Source organism: Podarcis vaucheri (genome assembly GCF_965113315.1).
Source record: "Podarcis vaucheri genome assembly, chromosome: 1".
NCBI classification, from domain to species: Eukaryota; Metazoa; Chordata; class Lepidosauria; order Squamata; family Lacertidae; genus Podarcis; species Podarcis vaucheri.
In genome coordinates, this window is record NC_138759.1 from 9755235 (window position 1) to 9761234 (window position 6000).

Here is a 6000-nt window from a genome sequence, read left to right on the forward strand (position 1 = left end):
TGGTGCCCTGCAAGACGAATGCCTCGCAAGACGGAAAACTCGCTAGACGAAAGAGTTTTCCGTTTTGGAGGTGCTTCGCAAAACGAATTTCCTATGGGCTTGCTTCGCAAGACGGCAATGTCTTGCGAGTTCCTGCTGGTTTTTTCCCCTTTCCCCCCCTTTTTCTAAGCCGCTAAGTTGCTTATCAGCTGATCCGATCAGCAGATAAGCCGCTAATAGCGCTAATCCGCTAATCCGTCAATGGGCTTGCTTCGCAAGACGAAAAAACCGCTAGACGAAGAGAATCACAGAACGGATTCTTTTCGTCTTGCGAGGCACCACTGTACTTGGAATTTAATCGGGGAGTGCACTCAAAGCTTTTCATATACGTTATCTCAGTAATCCTTACAGCAATTCTGTAAGGCAGGTCAGAAGTATTGTCCTGCCTTCTCATACCTGCATGAAATGAATGTGGTTGGCACCAAAATATTGTGGCCAGTATTGGATAAAATTGGTATTGTTATGATGAGGCTGCTATGGGAATGATATTGGGAAATCACACACACACACATATATATACAGTGGTACCTTGGGTTAAGTACTTAATTCGTTCCGGAGATCCGTTCTTAACCTGAAACTGTTCTTAACCTGAAACACCACTTTAGTTAATGGGGCCTCATCCTGCTGCTGCGCCGCCAGAGCATGATTTCTGTTCTCATCCTGAAGCAAAGTTCTTAACCTGAAGCACTATTTCTGGGTTAGCGGAGTCTGTAACCTGAAGCGTATGTAACCTGAGGTACCACTGTGTGTGTGTGTGTGTGTGTGTGTGTGTGTGTGTGTGTGTATGGTGTGCAAGAGTGTTCCAGAGGGCAGGAGAATATTGCCTCTTATTTTGAGTTCTGAAAAGCATTAATTAACAATGTCACAAACGTGGGAAAACTATCTTGATTTGTAAACACCACTTCTATTGTGTTTATGCCAAGGGGGGAACCTCCGGATTAGCTATGCTGCGAACACTTCTGGGCAAAGCCAATATTATTCATGGAGTAGAAACAACAACATTTTCCCCTCTCTCCCCCGAAATCATCCCAAGGGATGGTTTGTATTTTAAACCGAGAGAGCCTTTCATCTCTCTTGAAAATCGTATGCTCAAAGGAAGCGAGTTTCTCCAGAAAATAGGAGCTTAACATGAAATTATGACATTAAACCTTATACTGGAATGGCAAGAATTCAGAGTGTGGAGTTCCTCATTATTTCCAGATGGATGGAAGGAGTTTAATTTTGGCTGAGAGCTTACAAAAGCATCCCTGCCTCCGGAGCACTCCTGCCTGCATGCTGGAACTTCCTGCCAAAAGCACAAAAAACCCCTCGATGCCCCAAGGTCTGCTGTGAGATTTCTCCATTCCAAGTTGGACGACCTTTCGCTTCCCTTACAGGACTTGCACTGTCTGTCAATAGGTGCGCCTCTCCTTGAGGACTTGGCATGCGCAAGATCTAGCCATGGGCTAAAAGCACTTTTAAAATAGCCTGGAGATCTGCCTCGGATTTGGCAGCCTAGATGGAAGCCAGCACTTCGGACCCACAGCGGCTCTCGTTCTCCCCTTGCCTCCACCACTCCAGTTCACACAAAAAAGTTAAAACGAACATTAACATTGTCAATAAAAGACAGGTGTTAAAAACCAAACTATAAAATCAACAGTGAGCTAAAAACATTCAAATTACATGTCAACTCCTACATGTCTGGATAAGGCTGGCCTGAACAGAAACATTTTTAGCAGCTGTCAGAAACAGTACATGCGATGGCAAATGGCTGGTGTCACTAGGCAAGGAGTTCCAAAGTTCCAAACCGATTTAAAGTTTCATTGCAACCAGGCAGTATGTGCTTTGTTTTCTCGCATAAAGGTAAAGGGACCCCCGACCATTAGGTCCAGTCGTGGCCGACTCTGGGGTTGCGGCGCTCATCTCGCTTTATTGGCCGAGGGAGCCGGCGTACAGCTTCTGGGTCATGTGGCCAGCATGACTAAGCCGCTTCTGGAGAACCAGAGCAGTGCATAGAAACGCCGTTTACCTTCCCCCCGGAGCGGTACCTATTTATCTACTTGCACTTTGACGTGCTTTTGAACTGCTAGGTTGGCAGGAGCAGGGACCGAGCAACGGGAGCTCATCCCGTCGCGGGGATTTGAACTGCCGACCTTCTGATAGGCAAGCCCTAGGCTCTGCGGTTTAACCCACAGCGCCACCCGCGTCCTGTTTTCTCGCATACACACCCTATAAAAAAAGATTCTTCACTGATGTGGAAGCCAACTCACATGCGCTAGAATAAAACATAGTCTTAAGCGCTCACTTCGTAGCCTTGACAAGTGGTCTTCATCACCCCTTCCTTTCCCAGGATCTCTTAATTCTCCAGATTCACAGGCTTAGCTCTGCAGTTATTCTCAGCTGTCTTGGTCTGTGCGATGAAATTCCTAAATAGATAACAGATGGCAAAAAAGCACCTTGTGCAAAAAGTGAAGACAGCTGTAAATCAATGATTACTTGTTGCCTTATCCCCCAGGGCCTCTTGAGGCATCCCCCTTTTTTCTGAGGTCCCTGGAAATTTTCCTTCTGTGCTTTTCCCCCCTCTTTCCAAAAAAGGATCAGATCTGTCAACATTGTTCGTTCATAACATCTTGGAAAGAGGAGCTGAACTGTAGAACAGTCTTGAAATTCAGGTGCATGAAGCTTGGCTAGAAGCACATAACAGGGTTCCCTTCTGATACTGGCGTGAGCTCTCAAGGATTGATCAGACAGTTCGTGAGACCCTAAAAGTTAATACAGTGGTACCTCATGTTAAGAACTTAATTCATTCTGGAGGTACCACTTTAGCTAATGGGGCCTCCTGCTGCCGCCGCACAATTTCTGATCTCATCCTGAAGCAAAGTTCTTAACCCGAGGTAATATTTCTGGGTTAGTGGAGTCTGTAACCTGAAGCGTATGTAACCCGAGGTACCACTGTACAGAAGCCAGAGAAAAAGCAGTTTGTTAACTTCATTTGCACCCAATGTAGGATGTGCCAGGGCTTAGCAAAATATTCTTGGCTAGCAGAGGAAGAACACAATCCACTACTCCAGGGGTGAAGAATTTGAGGTCCTCTAGATGATGTTGTGAGGGACGCGGGTGGCGCTGTGGGTTAAACCACAGAGCCTAGGACTCGCCGATCTGAAGGTTGGTAGTTCAAATCCCCACGATGGGGTGAGCTGCTGTTCCTCAGTCCCTACTCCTGTCAACCTAGCAGTTCAAAAGCACATCAAAGTGCAAGTAGATAAATAGGTACCGCTCCGGCGGGAAGGTAAACGCCGTTTCCGTGTGCTACTCTGGTTCGCCAGAAGCGGCTTAGTCATGCTGGCCACATGACCTGGAAGCTGTACACCGACTCCCTCGGCCAATAAAGCGAGATGAGCGCCGCAACCCCAGAGTCGGCCACGACTGGACCTAATGGTCTGGGGTCCCTTTACCTTTTTAGATGATGTACTCCTGACTCCTATTGACTTGCATTGCTCTTCCTGCATTTTAGGGAAGTTGGAGCAGACGACTCTTCAATCCTATGATTCTATGATTCAGTGCTCAACCATTGGCCGTGCTATGGATTTTATAGAACTTGGGTGGCATCCAACAAATGTGTCCTGTCAGAGGAAAGATATACACCTGCGCAGTGGGACTTCCCCCACCCACCCTACCTCTCCTTCCTCTCTGCACCCGCTAAATATGATCCGGGGCTCCCCAACCCTTTAGAGCAGATTTTGGAAGGGCGTGGGACATGCATGGGCGGAGGAGAGGGATGGAAAGCTCTGTTGTGCAGGGGTAAATCCTTGCGCTGATGGGATGTGTTAGCTGGATGCCACCCCTATAGTCTCAGTAGGACCATAGATCTCTAAAATCTAGAGATAGAGATTTCCAGTCCCAATAGGACCAAGACTTGCCGGTCAGATTCCAACGTGCTCTACCAGCTCACTGTTCTATGACTGTCAGCTGGTACTATGCTACGTGCCGTTGTTCTTTGTGGGGTATATAAAATAGACACAGCTGCCTGCATTTTTCGATTCTCCTTCGGGAATGTGGCTATGCACCCTCTTTTTTTCGGAGGCACTGACATGCTGAGCTTCAAAATTTTGCTGCTGCCACACCACTGTTTTTGTTGGCTGCGTAACTCTCGGCTATGAAGATGTGAAGCTTCCCTGGCATAGAGATCCAACGATGGGAAAAAGCTTAACCTGCTGTTTTCTGCCTCTTACGCAGCTGTTGGAAGATTGAAATAGACCTGCCAGGGAAGAAAAGAAGCAAACCTCTTATGGCCTGAAGGCACTTTATGCCAAAGCCTTATTCCTGCTAAGCAGGTCTTGGTCTGGTCAGTGACTGGATGGGAGACCACTGGGGAACTTGGTTTACATAAGCGCTTTATCAAAGCTCCCTCAGTTTCTGTATTTTTCCATTCCCCCCACCCAATTCTTTACAATCCCACACCAGTTTCCTTTTTTTTAAAAGAAGCAAATACTAATGAAAAACCAGCAGCATTTTGGTGCAAATTTATCCTAAAGCACACATCTTTATGTGCATTTCCCACCAATATACACATTTTCTAAAAGCAATTTTCCCTTGCCGAATACATTTTTGTATGCTATTTCCTCCGATAGATGCATTTTTATGCATACGTCACCCCAGTATACGGCTCTTTGTACGCATTACTTGACTGGTGAACCATGCTTCAACATTCTGGGAAGTGAGAATTTCAAAGGATGGCTGTGTTTCAGTTCAACTAGGTTTGCTTAGAAACGCAAACAGAGCCAAATTTCTCTCCTGTCACTACATGAAATAAAATGTACTAATTTGGTTGCATTTAGGATTTGTATGTGGTCCCCATTTTCCCCTGGACTGGCTCCTGCACCTTTAAAAGAAGGAATAATAATAATAATAATAATAATAATAATAATAATAATAATAATAATAATAATATTTTTTTATTTATATCCCACCCTCCCCAGCCAAAGCCGGGCTCAGGGCGGCTAACAACAAATAATACAACATTCTAAAATCATTTCATTATAAAATTAATTCAAATCAAATTGATGGCAACCATTGGGCTAGAGTTCTATGAAGATTGCCAAAGGAGGGGGTCAGGCTGTGCCTTGGCCAAAGGCCTGGTGGAACAGCTCTGTCTTGCAGGCCCTGCGGAAAGATGTCAAGTCCCGCAGGGCACTAGTCTCTTGTGACAGAGCGTTCCACCAGATCGGAGCCACAGCCAAAAAAGCCCTGGCTCTGGTTGAGGCCAGCCTAACCTCTCTGTGGCCCGGGACCTCCAAGATGTTTTTGTTTGAAGACTGTAAGGTCCTCCGTGGGACATACCAGGAGAGGCGGTCCCCTAGATACGAGGGTCCTAGGCCGTATAGGGCTTTAAAGGTTAAAACCAGCACCTTAAACCTGATCCTGTACTCCACCGGGAGCCAGTGCAGCTGGTAGAGCACCGGGTGAATGTGATCTCGCAGCGAGGACCCCATAAGGAGTCTCGCCGCGGCATTCTGCACCCGCTGGAGTTTCTGGGTCAGCCTCAAGGGCAGCCCCACGTAGAGCGAGTTACAATAATTCAGTCTGGAGGTGACCGTCGCGTGGATCACTGTGGCTAGGTCAGGGCGAGAGAGGTAAGGAGCCAACTGCTTAGGAAGAAGCCTGCCCCGTTGCTAAGACTGCAACCGGATGCACACTTACCTGGAAGTAAGCCCCACTGAATACATCGGGACTTAACTCTGAGTAAACATGAATGGGCGTATCAGCTCAACCGCCAGCCTACACTTCCTGGCCCTGCAAGAAAAGGAGGAGAATGGGTTGGCAATCATAACCAGAAGCCTTAACTAGATGTCCAGACCCAGGGATGTAAAAATGGCTCAAAATCACAGTGTTGGGAAGCTTCCTTTATAGTCTCGGTGTTGCGCTGTAGGGAAGCCCACCATTTCAAGGCACTGCCAGTAAACGAAGATCAATCATGGGCAG